Source organism: Leptodactylus fuscus, chromosome 1, assembly GCF_031893055.1.
Source record: "Leptodactylus fuscus isolate aLepFus1 chromosome 1, aLepFus1.hap2, whole genome shotgun sequence".
In the NCBI taxonomy this organism is placed as follows: domain Eukaryota; kingdom Metazoa; phylum Chordata; class Amphibia; order Anura; family Leptodactylidae; genus Leptodactylus; species Leptodactylus fuscus.
Window position 1 is genome coordinate 71,835,651 of NC_134265.1, and position 16,572 is coordinate 71,852,222.

Genomic DNA, 16,572 nt, shown 5'->3' on the forward strand with positions numbered 1-16,572 from the left:
CCATTTGAAATCATTAAAACATTTCAAAACTTCCCTGCTGTCTTTTATGTAGCCAGGTATTCTTCTGACCAGGGGTTGCAAAATCCCATCTAACCAGTTGCCTGCTCTCTCGTTTAGGGAATTATTACTAGAAATTATTGGGCGAAGAGGGGGGGGGAATATATTCTTATGAAGCTTAGGTAACCCATATAGTATAGGTACAGTAGGTGTACTATTAATAAGATATTCACCCTCTAAGGTGTCAAAGACACCTAGAGCCACTCCCTCTTCTACCAACAATTTCAGTTCTTTTGAAAATTCTGACGTAGGATTATAGTTCAATTTTTTATATGTTTTTGTGTCTTCCAAGATACTTAAACAGCTGTTCACATAGTCCTCCCTTTTCAATATGACTATCTTTCCCCCCTTGTCCGATTTTTTGATAACAATTTCTTTGTTGTTTTTGAGTTGCTTTAAAGCTATTTGTTCGCTTGAAGACATATTTGATCTTTCTTTCTTCCTATACTTTCCTTTCTTATTTATCTCCTTCACGTTTTTGCTCACTTCCTTTTCTAATTCCTTTAAGTCCTCCTCCATCTTATTTTGAAATAATATATAGCTATTAGCTCTAGTCTGTAAAGGATAAAATCTAGGGTTGGATCTTCTAACTGGTAATCTATCCTCCGTTTTCAAACGGTTAGTAGTTTTGTAACTTCTATCAATTAGATCATTTGTTAATGTATGTTCCAAAACGGAACTATTCAAAGGCATACTATGCATATTCTCCGATACAATTTCCGGTACTATTTTGCCACAAGATTCAAAGGAAAATACATTGGAGAAAAAATTAGTTTTTAGTACTCCATATAGCCCTCAATTTGACATCATTAAGGGTTTGATTAAAAAAAACTTACCTATCCTGGCTCTAGATAAAATTACTGAAAAAATCCTAGAAGCAGGAGTACAATTTGTTGAAAGGAGAAATAAAACAATTGGTAATATAATATCTCCTAGCTATTTACCATTGAGTATAGGGGAAAATAAAGAAATGGCCATGGGATTTTTTAAGTGTGGTACCCTTAAATGTAAAATTTTCTGTAAGGCGTATGTCACTAGGGAAGTTACCAGCTATGCTTCGGATTTTAGCACAAAAATTAAGACCAAACTAGATTGCAACTCAGTGTCAGTTATTTACTGCATTCGTTGTATAGAATGCGGTAAGGACTACATTGGTTGCACCAGTAGGAAACTGAGTATCAGAGTACTAGAACATATAAGGGATACTAATAAAAAGTCTGCAGAACAAATGTCTGGAGTGTCAAGGCATTTTGTAGAAGTACATCAGGGCCAAGTTCAGACCATGCGTTTTTGTGCATTAGAACGGGTAGAGTCCTCCATTAGAGGAGGTAATTTGAGAGACAAATTACTTAATAGAGAAGCCTTCTACATATGGAAGTTTAATTCAAGAATACCGAACGGGTTAAATATTAAGACAGATTTGACCTATATTTATTGAAAATCTGCTATTATGTTATGATTTACTTCGTAAATTTCTCATTTAGTCTGTCATCAATGAGATAATGTTTTAGCATGCTTTTATATACTGTCTATGTGTTGCTCATATTTGTATATTTATATAGTCGTGGTACGAAACATTATAATCTTTTTATTAAGTAGGCAGTGGTATATATTTAGCCGTTTAGAGAGTGTTTAGTTTGTGTAGGAGGCTTTCCGTCCCTCCCTCCCTCTGAGAGGCGTGTCTATTTACACACACATAAGGTTGGCAACCATACCCACGTGGATTTGAAAGGTTTCAACTATACCCCGGAAGTATTTCAGTGAAGTGACCATCAGCGAAAGGAACCGCAATACATAGAAGATAGAAAATAGAAAATGGAATTATTGTATATCATATACCAGCATTTGGAGTAGTAAGTTCTATTTATACTTATAATACTGTGTTGGACATGGTTTACTGTGATGTCGTTAAATTTATTCCGATGGGTAGTTTTACGGAGGGAAGTACGTCAGAGGCATCAGGTGTAACATAGGTTGGTAATTAAAATCATATATAAGGAACTGCAGTTGTAGATGTTGTATGTATGCCATGAATAAGGGGTTTCTTCTTCCCCGAAACGCGTTGGCGTTTTTTATGGACACTTAGTTTTTTCCATTCTTTTCACTGTCTATGTTTGTTTTGGACTGTATACCTTTTTATGGATGATTAAAAGTTAAGTTTTAAGAAAAATACGAGACTTTAGGAGTGCGGATCCATTTTATTGAAGAAAAAATTTTTTTTAACTAAAGGAAGGTCCCTGTGTGTGTCACGTTACTGTAGCTTCCTCTCCTCCATACAGCAGACATCTTCCATAAGACACAATGAATCCTGGCCACTCATCTGCAGGGTAGATGCTAAATCCTAGTGTGCTAAAGGACCTCTGATGACATCATGACCATGTGATCAGATTCTGGTGTGGGCGGAGCTACTTGGATTTAGTCTCAATCTTATCTGCAGATGTTACATACCAGTGGCTACAGGACCTTTGATGACATCACAGTCACGTGACCTCATGACAAGCCAATCACAGAGCAGTAGCACTAAAGGACCTCCCACTTCCAGGTCCTTCCAGTTTTTTGTGCTCTGTGGACCCTGACTCATGTATAAGCAGAGGGGAGCTTTTACAGCATGAAAAATGTGCTGAAAAAGTCGGCTTATACTTGAGTATATACGGTACATTTTCTCTAGGTGACTTCTTGCTATATTAGACTAGGTTCACACTGTCATCACTGGAGTCCATTGTTCTGATCCTTCATAGGATTAGAACAATGGACTGAAATGCCAATAGGATGACTAATGTAGGTGAAGCCCCTCCATCTGCATCCGTCTCCATTTTTTAATGTCAAAAATAAGACACAAGCTTTCCTCCACTTTATGTACTTTACAAATAAAAGGTAAAGATCTGCCGATACATCTTTATCTTAGGACTGAAAAGAAAACAAGCAAGATGGAAGAAAGCTTCTGTCTTATTTTTGACATTGCAGTTAGTGGAGACTGATGCAGACGAGGAAGGCTCCATCTGCATCAGTCATTCTGTAAACGTTTCAGTCTATTTCTCTAATCCTATGACAGATCAGAATGACTGACTTCAGTACAGCAGCATAAATGTTAGGCTTACTTTATACTCACATCCTTAGTATTACATCATGCTTTACATATTGCTATTCATGTAATAGAGTGCTCTCACATACCATGTTAAAGTTGATGACTGTTTGATTTTTATCATGTCAGTGGGTTACATATATATTTTTATTTATTTAGTTTATAAAGATTGAATTAAAATAAAAAATAGGTAATTGAGATTTTGGAGATTTTATTTAAAGAGGACCTTTCACCATTTTTCCCACAGGCAGTTCTATATACTGCCGGAAAGCTGACAGTGCGCTGAATTCAGCACACTGTCGGCTTTCCCGATCTGGGCCCAGTGTGAAGAGCTTACGGTCCGGTACCGTAGCTCTTCTATGGTCAGAAGGTCGTTTCTGCCAGGTAGCCAGAGACATCCTTCTTCAAAGCACAGCCAATCGCGCTGTGCTGTGAGAGCCGGGAGGAACGCCCCCTCCATCTGCTCACACAGCTCGTCCATAGACGAGTGTTATCAGGGAGGGAGGGGGGAGTTCCTCCTGGCTCTCACAGCACAGCGCGAGTGCTGTGAAGAAGGACGTCTCTGACTGAGTGTCAGAAACGCCCTTCTGACCATAGAAGAGCTATGGTACCGGACCGTAAGCTCTTCACACTGGGCCCAGATCGGGAAAGCCGACAGTGTGCTGAATTCAGCGCACTGTCAGCTTTCCGGCAGTATATAGAACTGCCTGTGGGCAAAATGATGAAAGGTCCTCTTTAAATTCAGAGCCCCTGTTATAAATGTCTTACTATATAGCCATCTGTTCTGAGGCATATTAACTTTCAAACAGACTTGCCTTCAAATGTGATAACTTAAAGTGTACCTCCAGTGGGAAAAAAAAATACAAAAAACTTTTCAGAAGTGAACACAACAGGTGAAAATAAGGAAATTTGTAATATATCTTAAGAAGATCTGTTCCCTTCACCTCTATTCGCGCCCTTCCATTGCTTGTGCTCCGTCTGACCCTGCTCCTCCCTGCATGTTTTTCCTGCCAGATCTCGCTGCTGCATTTGAATTCTCGGGCATGCGCAGTTCCACTCTGTTCAAAACTGCACTTCCCATGCCCGAGCACCATTTTGTTGTAGTTCACTATAGAACTCGGCATACTGCTCAGTATGATGTTCTATAGCGAGCTATACCAAAATGGCGCTCGGGCATGCACAGTACCGTGCGTCCGAGTGCCATTTTGGTGTGGCTCGCTATAGAACAGCATACTCAGCAGCCACTATACACTATACTTTTTTTCTTTTGTTTTTTTTTAAACCTAGGCCAGGAGTGGATTGAGCAGAATGGAGAAGTATAAGAGCTTACCATATACTTCTCATTCCCTCTGTAGCCACTACCAGGTTTAGCTCCAATACATGCAGCAAAATCTACAACCAAAAAAAATCAGCGTCTCCGCAACGTTGTGCCTTAGCCTGAGAGGAATGGGTAGCAGGAAACAAACTAGGTGAGTGGAGAAAGAAGTATTTTTCTCTGAGAGAATATATAACAAAGTTTCTGATATTCGCTTCCCCTATTAATTTGTACAGATTTCTTAAAAGTTAGTTTATACGTAAAGCTTTTAATGTATGAAAGGAAAACCGTTTTTCAGCACAATGTATAAGACTGGTAGTATGTACTAACAAATGGCAAATACGTCACCTGCATTCAGAGTTGGACTTCAGCTAGCTGTATTTTAGAAGTAGATGTGTGAATGAGCTTTCCTCTTATCTAGTAATTACATTACACCAATCCTTTCACAAAGTGTATTTGTAATATATTAAAACAAAGCAGCCGAAAATAAGCTACTTGGCCCGAGATCCCGAGATAGTTTATTGGATTCTGATCATGAATATATGTTTAAGAGGTGACAAGTCGCCTCTGAGAAGTGTAATTTCCACAGGTCTGTGCTAGGTTAACCGTTCTTCTTGAATTGATTTAATGAAACTTTTTTTTTTTTTTGTTTTTGATCTCCTCTTCTCCTTTTCCACGGCTTATACTCATTGACTTTCACAGCGTGTGCTTTCTGGCTTTAATCTTCTGCTTCTCAAGAATGTTGTGACCCATGTTCAAGGACTGGAAAAGAAAAAAAAAATCTATGTATCTTATCAAAATGGATGTTAAATTGCTCCCCATACCCCAGAGAAGTATTTTGTTATGCGCTCATAATAGCTGCTCTTAGGGAGCGTTGAATAAGATGCAGCATCGTTCAAAATCTTATTAGGATTCGGTGTAAAGCAAGCTGACAAATGCAGTGCAATATACATGTTACTGACTATAGCAAGATTTCAGCTTCGCCTGCGACATCGTTTCAGTACGTATGTTCGCGGAGAATACTGTCCATATAAGCTTCATAATGCAGTAACATCGTATTCTGCCAAAGGACGGCATCACATTCCCTTGCAGACAGGTCATGGAATATGTGGCAGAGTCATTAGAGCTTTGTTCTATGATGTCTTATAGGAATGCAAATCTGGAGCCTCTAGAGATTAATTACATGTCGCAAAGACAAAGATGGCAGCGACGCTGCAGGTGACCGACATTATTATGATAACCTTTGCCAACACCATATGCGCTTTAATAGCAAGCTCTGTGCCCTGCTGCTGAGTCCTGCCTCTGTCCCCTGTAGGACTAACAGTTATGGTGTCTTCTCTCTACACTTATTACCATTAAGCAAAGATATAGATCTGTCACATATTATGCCTGGATAATGTGCTTGTTAAGGGGAACCTTCATAAAAACTTGGCTCTTAGACAGACGTTGAGAGGTTTTTGATTCGGAACACACAACCCATCCTCATCTCCTTATCCACATTTAGAAACTTGTGGGAGCTGTGTAACTGTAAGAGACTGCTCTCTGTACATGTAGTTTCTGCTCTTAACCGCTCATGCCATTTTCTGATAATGTAGCGGTGCAAATAATTCTCTCATCCGGAGTAGATTTCAGCTTCTTGCGCACTGGGTTCTTGAGGAGCTCCTCAATTACGAAGAGACCTCTCGCATCAAGTGTGACACCAGCGGACCATAAGTTTTTCAGGTCCTGTCACGTTTTATATACTGATGACCTATCCATGAGATTATGGATTATGAGATTGATGGGGCTCCAACACCTGGACCCCATACTAATTTGTTGCACGGGCCAGCCACTGGTTCCTGATATAGAGCAGATAGAGTAGGAAGCAGAAGGTGCCACTTGTTCACTGCAGTGCTCCAGAGCTGCTGGTATACAACATTTGGCACCATTTGCTTCACTGTACGTTGTCTGGTATCGGAGGCTGGCTGCCACAGCTGATCAGTGTCAGGTCAGGGTGTTGGACCCCCACCAGTCTAAAATGGATGATCGATTCTGTCAATAGGTCAACAGTATGAAAAAATATGACAGAGCCCACATAACCCCTCTAAGACTGAATTGGGCAGCTTTATGTACACTAAAGTATCTTTTTATATAGCCCATTAAAAATGTTATTTCCAGATGAACGTTTTTTACTTGAACATTTTTCGATAACTGAGCTAGGAATAATTTTTGTAATGATATTTACCTCAGATGACGTCTCTTAACATGTTAGACGTAGTAATAATCTGAATAAGGGAGTTGTGCTGGAGACCAGGGGAGGTGAAAAACATTTTTTTTTTTTTTTTTTTTTATGTTTGATCATATGCCCTGGGCCTCCGAGTTATTGTACTCTGGTGGTCTGAAGAGACTCCAAGAGTATAATAATAGCAGTTTCAGTTCAGATGTGTTCAATCCAAGCAAAACTGTGGAAACTGTGTTATTGTAATAACCAAACCGAAATAACAAGCGTGAACAAAATCGTGTTGGTTATCCGGTTGACGTCAATTTTAGATTATTTTTTTGACTATTCGCGCAGGCCTAAGTTGGAGTGTGAAAGTGTGCTAACTCCTGCTCTGTATTCTTCCCTGGAGGCCAGGGCTGTGGAGTTGCAGCTAGGGCTGATTTTGGAATCGTGGTGATGGTGTGGGGGTTACTAACAACAACTTAATGGTAGGTTTAGACTTGCATTGTGTCACTGTCCAGGGATTCCGTCCCCGATTCTGCTTGAAAAATGCAGGGATAAAAGTCTTACAAGGCCTTTTCACTATGCACTACGCATTATCTGTCCGAAAACATGGCGGGTAGCCACTTTTTAAAGAGGACCTTTCACGTCCTCAGGTGCATGTGGTGTAATACACCGCTAGAAGGCCAATAGTGCGTTAAATTCAGTGCACTGAATGCACAGTACATCGGCTTTCCCATTCTGTGCCCCCACTGAAGAGCTATGGGTGTTGTTACCGTAGCTCTTTAGTGTCAGAAGGTTGTTTCTGACAGCCAGTCAGGAACGTACCTCCTCACGGTAGTGTCTGCTGCGCTGTACTGTGAGAGGGGGCTTTCCTTATCGCCCAGCGATGACGCAGAGCAGTAAGGAACGCCTCTTCTCACAGTACAGCGCTATAGACACTACTTTAAAGAGGGGTGTTCCTGACAGACTGTTAAAAGCGCCCCTCTGACGCTGAAGAGCTACGATAATGGCAGCGATAGCTCTTCAGTGGGTGCACAGAACGGGAAAGCCGATAGTGCGCTGAATTTAGCGCACTGTCCGCTTTCTAGTGGTGTATTAGACCACATGTGCCTGAGGACGTGACAGGTCCTCTTTAAGCAGATTGGATTTCCGATTGTTAAGGTCCCCAAGAGGTTCCGAAGAACGGAAACACCAACTCAGATGTGAACCTAGTCTAAGATGATTTTTAATTATCTTACAATTATCCATTTTGTATTATTTGGCTTCCTTTTGGCCATTCGCAGCAATTTTTTTAAATCAATAAATCGCGTTAGCATTAAAAGAAAAATATTATTATGATGATGATGATGATCTGTAATTCTTGAGTCTAAAATAACCACATTATATCTGCCTATAAGTATCCTTTGCATAATATACATTTAGCAAAACCTGTAATTAAATATCTTCTTTCCCTTACGGACAATGAGGTTTCGGAATCCTTTTTTTTAATACTTAAATTGCCATGTAATCTTGTGAAATGTAGTTGACCTCCAAATTGATGTCAGGACAGCCGCTCTGTTATTGGGAAGATAGTCTTTTAGAACTGACATGCCCAATTGTATTGAAATAAGTCTGCAGGCGAGACCTTTTTATTCCTCTACAAGAGTAAAGGTGTCATAGAAGAATGTTTGCAGATCAGCACATAACTGAAAATTAAACCATCTATTTGTATGGGAATGGTTCCTTGGCGTATTAACCTCTCTAATATAGCAGGTGCACACCGTGCTCGTCTCTGCCTGCTCCCTGAAGCAGGAGATTACCATGAATTTATGAGACACATTCCGAGTGCGTTTTCAATGCTTCTTGAGACATCGGCTTTATAGGTCTTGCAGAGTACTTATGAAGAATTACTGGACAGTGGTTATGAGAAGAATGCTCTAAACTTTTTTTTTTTTTTTTGTCGTATAGATATATTTTTTTGTTTGTATTTTAGAAAAGTTTAATCACTTTTCTATGACTATTTATTTAGTTATTTGCTCATCTTTCCTCAATGGGAAATGAGAAAAAAAATTATCCATCATGTAGATTACCTTATAAGAATGGTCATCTACATGATAATAATAAGAATAAGTCGTAGTGAATGTTCAGAGAAAAGTACATGAAAATAGATGAAGAGGAAATGATTGCTATAAAATAAAGTGTATAGTAGACTTTTCAATGTCAGGTTCTCAGAGTTCAATGCAGTGTTTCACTTTAATGGCCTTAGCAAATGTCAGACTGGGGTATGATGGGCCCACCAGAGGAAATGAATCTGAGGGCTATCTTCTGTTTATCCTACAAATTGGAAGGAGTTGACTGGGATCATATAAATAATAATAAAAATAAAAAGCATTGATACTTAAAGGGATCATATTACACACAATTTTTTCTAGATATCACGTCGGAATAGCCTTAAGAAAGGCTATTCTTCTCCTACCTTTCATCGTCTTCTCCGTGCCGCCGGTCGCCTCCAATCCCGGTTTCTCTCGGTATGCAAATTAGCTCTTTCGCAGCACTGAAGGCGGGCCCCAGCACTCAAATAGCACTGGGGGCGTCCCCAATGCTGCGAGAGAACTCTCTCCAGTGCCGCCTCCATGTTCGTCAGCAGCATTTTCATTCTCTTCTTCCAGGAGTGGCATGTAACTTGCACAGCATTTTCATCCTCTTCTTCCGGTAGTGGCTTGTAACTTGCATAGTATTGTATGTGGCCATTTTCTCATGGCCTGTGGGCATGCGCAGTCTGCTCTCCCCAAGGCCTAGAAATTATAAGCCACCACCAGAAGAAGAGGAGGAAGAGGACACTGCTGACGAAGATGGAGGCGGCGCTGGAGAGAGTTCTCTTGCAGCATTGGAGACGCCCTCAGTGCTGTTTGAGCACTGGGGCCCACCCCCAGTGCTGCGAGAGAGCCAATTTGCATACCAAGAAAAAACGGGATTGTAGGCGAACGGCGGCACAGAGAAGACGACGAAAGGTAGGAGAAGAATAGCCTTTCTTTAGGCTATTCCGACGTGGTACCTAGAAAAAATTGTGTGTGAGTGATAGGATCCCTTTAACTGCATCCACCGCTCCGCTATTGTGCTAGGGTGGCCATCAACATCACCATTCTATATATACAGAGTGGCTGCAACTGTGACCTCACATCGACAACAAACTTTGTCCGATCGATGTAAAGGAATTCCAAATAATACCCGAATGTACTGTACACCAAAATAACCAAATCTATTCACTTATAACTATACATGGCACCCATAAATATACAGTATATTAAGCTATGGTTAACACTTCTGATTTATTTCCATTGTTCTGATCCGTCAGAACAAAGGAAAGAAAGCTTAAGCTTATTTCTGTTGTTTGCTGTCCTCACTCACATTAGTGTTAAAATAAAAATGGAAGGTTTCTTTTATTTTTCACTGAAATAAAGCTGCAGATAAGAGCAGAATGGCTATAGCAGTTTTAACGTAGACAAACACACACACACACACACACACACACACACACACACACACACACACACGCACACACACACTATAAATATATAAAATACTTAAAAGACACCAAACAACATTGAAAACTCCTTGAAAGAATGGAGTTAAAACTTCATGTTAACCTTTGCCACATTATATTTACACAATTTACTGTCCAAGTCTCTCCTTTGTCTCCAGACTCCCTCTCTCCTTACCTACTATTCTACACAGCAGCCACCACCTGGTGTCATAGAACATGAAAGTAGGATCTGTACCAATGGAGACTGGAATGATTCCTAATGGTCTTTGCTGCTAATGATGAGAAAGTCTTTGTTTAGAGAGAGGGGAGAAGTGACTGATAGACATGGTGCGGAATCACAACCTGCTCTATTTACTGCCTTGGTCCGGCCATTTTTCACTTTTTTAGGTCTCACTAAATAGAATTATTTGGAGGAAGGGCCCACCAGAGGGCCAGTCCAACATACCGCACTTAGCTTGTGGCTGTATCTATGTTATTAATTTGCATGTCTCTGTCCACTATTTTAGAAAATATATAAAAAAAAACCAACTTGATAGTAGAGATGAGCGAACAGTGTTCTATCGAACACATGTTCGATCGGATATCAGGGTGTTCGCCATGTTCGAATCGAATCGAACACCGCGTGGTAAAGTGCGCCAAAATTCGATTCCCCTCCCACCTTCCCTGGCGCCTTTTTTGCACCAATAACAGCGCAGGGGAGGTGGGACAGGAACTACGACACTGGGGGCATTGAAAAAAATTGGAAAAAGTCATTGGCTGCCGAAATCAGGTGACCTCCATTTTAGACGAATAGTGGATTTCAAATCCGGGTCATATGAGAATGTGAACTTTGTGACTATGAGACAGGGATAGCTGTACAGGCAGGGATAGCTAGGGATAACCTTTATTTAGGGGGGAATGTTATTAAAAATAACTTTTTGGGGCTCTATCGGGTGTGTAATTGTGATTTTTGTGAGATAAACTTTTTCCCATAGGGATGCATTGGCCAGCGCTGATTGGCCGAATTCCGTACTCTGGCCAATCAGTGCTGGCCAATGCATTCTATTAGCTTGATGAAGCAGAGTGTGCACAAGGGTTCAAGCGCACCCTCGGCTCTGATGTAGCAGAGCTGAGGCTGCACAAGGGTTCAAGCGCACCCTCGGCTCTGATGTAGGAGAGCCGAGGGTGCACTTGAACCCTTGTGCACCCTCGGCTCTGCTACATCAGAGCCGAGGGTGCGCTTGAACCCTTGTGCACACTCTGCTTCATCAAGCTAATAGAATGCATTGGCCAGCGCTGATTGGCCAATGCATTCTATTAGCCCGATGAAGTAGAGCTGAATGTGTGTGCTAAGCACACACATTCAGCTCTACTTCATCGGGCTAATAGAATGCATTGGCCAGCGCTGATTGGCCAGAGTACGGAATTCGGCCAATCAGCGCTGGCTCTGCTGGAGGAGGCGGAGTCTAAGATCGCTCCACACCAGTCTCCATTCAGGTCCGACCTTAGACTCCGCCTCCTCCAGCAGAGCCAGCGCTGATTGGCCGAATTCCGTACTCTGGCCAATCAGCACTGGCTAATGCATTGTATTGGCGTGATGAAGCAGTGCTGAATGTGTGTGCTTAACACACACATTCAGCTCTACTTCATCGGGCTAATAGAATGCATTGGCCAATCAGCGCTGGCCAATGCATTCTATTAGCGTGAACTGAGTTTGCACAGGGGTTCTAGTGCACCCTCGGCTCTGCTACATCAGATTGCTACATCTGATGTAGCAGTGCCGAGTGTGCATCAGATGTGTAGTTGAGCAAAACTGACTCAGCACTGCTAAGTCTCTGCATTCGCATAGGAATGCATTGGCCAGCCTTCGGCCAATCAGCGCTGGCTCTGCCGGAGGAGGCGGAGTCTAAGGTCGGACCTGAATGGAGACTGGTGTGGAGCGATCTTAGACTCCGCCTCCTCCAGCAGAGCCAGCGCTGATTGGTCGAGTTCCGTACTCTGGCCAATCAGCACTGGCCAATGCATTTCTATGGGGAAAAGTTAGCTTGCGAAAATCGCAAACTGACAGGGATTTCCATGAAATAAAGTGACTTTTATGCCCCCAGACATGCTTCCCCTGCTGTCCCAGTGTCATTCCAGGGTGTTGGTATCATTTCCTGGGGTGTCATAGTGGACTTGGTGACCCTCCAGACACGAATTTGGGTTTCCCCCTTAACGAGTTTATGTTCCCCATAGACTATAATGGGGTTCGAAACCCATTCGAACACTCGAACAGTGAGCGGCTGTTCGAATCGAATTTCGAACCTCGAACATTTTAGTGTTCGCTCATCTCTACTTGATAGTCTTCAGTAGTTGATACCTTTTTAATGGCTAACTCATAATGATGACAGATTACAACGTTTCGGAACTCTCGGCTCCTTTCTCAAGTAAATTTAAAACCATTTCTCAAGGATGCATATTTACAAAAGGGCATATAGAGATATCTACTTTGGTTTTATTACCAAAATGTCAAAACAGTGATTTTTATGTTCTGTTATTGTGGTATAAAACCAGAGATACAGCGGTTTGACGTAGCTCCACCACGTTTTGGCATTTGCTATATGTGTTTATATTGGCAGTACAGGTTAAATGTGGGACAGACCTTCCTAGTAATGCTTAGTTATTGCTTTGCTGGCTAAATGAAAGCAAAATAGATTAATAAAGCATATTACACAATAACAAAAGTGAAAAAAGTGACTCAACAGTTATATATAAATTAAACCCTTACCCATCTGGCTATTTACATTGTTTTATCTGATGCCTCATGCTGCAGTGATGTTAAAGTAATACAGTTGGGATTTACAACTTCTCCTTTGAAGGGTTATTGTCCTTATCTCTGTGATAAGAGAAGCTTTTAGTTACCTTATCACTGTGATCAGCAAAATTTATTTATGGGTATCACAGTGAAGTGAAAGTAACTTCTGAAGCATATTGGGCAGTCAGAAGCTGCTTACCCTGCCAGTCCCTTTTGTTACCTTCTTCCCAGATCTCCCTCTGCCATCCTGGATCCTCTAGTGATCCTCTAGTGATAACAAAACCTGTTTACAGCCCTCTGTGTTTGCTAAATTACTGGTCAATTGCAAAGGCACTATAGGTCCATAAAATAAGCCGTGCTGACTCTAAAACCATATGTTACGGTATCTAATTTTTCTATTTTTTGTTCAAAAATGTTTTGAATTGTGTAACCCGTCTAATCCAACGAAATAGAAAAGCATATTTTAATGTTTATATGAAATAGTATATATAAAAACAATTCTGTTTTAGACAAAAGAAGCAACATTTTACGTATTTTTCACATTTTATACCATTTTTCTACTTCTTTTGAAAAATGTGTATAATTTATTTAACAAATAAGCTTACTTATTTCAAGCCTATATATGTCCTGAAAAAAAATTTGGTATATGTGTTTGTCCATGAAAACCCCCCCCAAAAAAACATAGTCAAATTATTTGAGCTATTCAAAGCCATCAAAAAGATATGGCCGTGTAAAGCAACGCATATCATACGTATTAAATTTGTCCTGAGTACTAGGGCATCCTGGAAGGGTTAATACTGTAAGAGTTGACTTGAAGTCCTCCAAAGTTTGTTCTCCAAGGATCTGGTAGTACAGGAGAGAATGGTGACTGCTGTGTTTTGTCTAACACCTCACACAGCTATAATACCGCCACAGCTCTCATTTATCGGTGATAATGAACAATGCATTCTCCTTGATAGCTGTACATTTAACAGCGTATGATTTGTCATAATGTATTTTTGTTGACAACCGCTGGCATAGACACCTGTTAACAAACATTAGCAACTAATTAATTTACAGTTAATGGGTTTTATAGTATGCAGGGTGTCTTGGCGTTCTCTCAGCTTCATTAGTGTTATGCTAATATAGTTCAGTTATACGTTTAGTAATTCTATTATTGGTTTGTCTTCTAATTAGATTATTTTCATCCTTTAAAAACTTCATTTTTTCATTCACTTTAAAGCCACATTTATAGAGAATGAATAGCTGGTTTAGATCACGTAACATACTGAATATGGGGGAATAACTGTTAGGATCTCCTTGTTCTGTCCAGAATTGATCCACATTTAAAGGCTACAACATTTTTCTCAACCTATAATAAGCAAAGTAAAACCATAGATAGACACCACATACAATAAAGTCATGAATAAAATCATACAGGTGCATTAAAGCATGTATAATGCATTTACCTGAAACAAAAAGATAAAGCATGTCTCATGAGAGGCACACCAGAATAGATTAATAAACTGTTTAAAAAAAAAATTCAAGTAGCCTCTGCCCGCGACTTCGTCTGTGTGTTGTTGGCGTCGATGGTCCTCCTATATTAAGCAAATTGCTGCCGTCCATGGTTTGCCTGTTCCGGCATTTTGGCACCTCTCAAGCTGTCCTGCTGCTGAACTTGTGTCTCAACCTGTGCCTGTGATTGTTCCAGCAGCTCGCTGGGACGCCATATAATGAGCATGTTGTTGGTATTGATGATGCGCCTGCTCCGGCGTTTCAGCAGCTGTCAAGCTGGCCTGCCGCTGAACTTGTTCCTCCCGCAGTGCCCATGATAGTTCTGCCATCTCAGCAGCTCACTGGGACGCCATATAATGAGCATGTTGTTGGCATAGATGATCCCCCTGAGCTCCACTTGAGGAGAAGTCTGTGACTTCTGGCTCACTTTGTAGCTCTCATTGTTTTAGAATTTTGTGACAAATTAGATTTTCTTTTCCCCAGCATTAGCAAACTGCAAATTTGGATTAAAGGTGTTTTCCCATCCAGTGTGTCAGCACTCTGCCTGGAGCAGATCAGATAATATGCAAATGCATGTACAGAATGGACTGAGGGTTAGCTGTGTGTTTACATAGAGAGATAACAGACCTGGTTTTATCAGCCTGCTGCCATGAACAGTTTAATTTAGTATGTGAATATAAATTCATAGCAGTCATGAAGCCATGTCATTTACCGGGATAAAAAGTAGCCAATGTGTTTAATTGAGATTGCAAACTATCTTTGCACCAAAATTCATCCAAATCCATTCAGCCGTTTTTGCATGATTGATTAGCAAACATCCAAACACACAAACTTTCACATTTATAATATTAGTAGGATAGACATACCAAAAATGTAAAAACTCTCAAAAACTACATACCCATTAGAGTCCACCATGTAATATAAGATAAGATAATCCTTTAATAGTCCCACAGTGGGGAAATTTCAGTATGTTTCAGCTGCATAGTAATACAGATACATGATAATAAACAGTAAATATTGCAGAAGTAGTAGACACACATATGCTGAGAAAGATATACTAGGAGTCCTAAGGAACAGAGCAGCTAAGGAACAGAGAAGAAAAAAGGAGGACATTCATAATCATTAGTTCTCTGTGCGGAGTGATCTTCGCTTGGTCTGATGTAGATTATACAGCCTGGTCACGGTTGGAAGGAAGGACTTGCGATAGCGCTCCTTCTCACACTTGGGGTGAAGCAGACGGTCACTTACAGTGCTGCCAAGTCCCATCAAGGTCTCATACATGGGGTGGGATTTGTTCTCCCGCATGGAGGTCACCACAGACAGTATCCTTCTGTCACCCACCACCTGTACTGGGTCCAGGGGGCTCCCCAGGACAGAGCTGGCCCTCCTGATCAGCCTGTCAAGTCTATTTCTGTCCCTGGTTGATATACTGCTTCCCCAGCAGGCCACACCGAAAAATATGGATGAAGTAACCACAGAGTTGAAGAAGGCCCTAAGAAGTGGCCCCTGGACTCCGAAGGCCCTCAGCCTCCTGAGCAGGTAGAGTCTGCTGTGGCCCTTTCTGTGCAGCGCCTCCAGGTGGTCAGCCCAGTCTAGTTTATTATTGAGGAGCACACCCAGATACTTATAGGTCCTGACTATCTCAATACATGTTCCTTGGATCTCCACCGGGGTCGGAGCACTCCTCCGTTTCCCAAAGTCCACCACCATCTCCTTGGTCTTCCCAGCATTAATCCTGAGATGGTTCTGCTGGCACCATTCAACAAAGTCCAGGTTTAAGTCTAATTTAAGTCTGTCAAGTTTAATAATTGAGTGTTCAAAGCTTTTGTAGTACAGGATATATACAGTACAATACAATTGTAATATATATTTATAATATAATTGTAACATTGTGATATTTACTCAAAAATAAGTAAACATCACAATGACTCGATACACAACTAAATCTTTGGTTTCAATGAGGAGCAATGTGATAGACATGTTGTGGCCAGCAGCAAAGGGAAACTTCTCACATATCTCCAGATGCTCAGTATTACCAGGTTTTTATTATCATTAATTGTTTCATTTGGAGTTACTCCACAATAAAGGAAACCTATCGAAGTTCACACTTTTTGTATAGGATGAG

General features: G+C 40.9%; 1 protein-coding gene across 1 annotated transcript in view; it reads left to right on the plus strand.

Moving 5' to 3' along the window:
* FER (FER tyrosine kinase) overlaps positions 1-16,572 on the plus strand; it is a 192,562-nt gene that overhangs the window by 78,339 nt on the left and 97,651 nt on the right. The gene's annotated exons all lie outside the window — the stretch shown is intronic.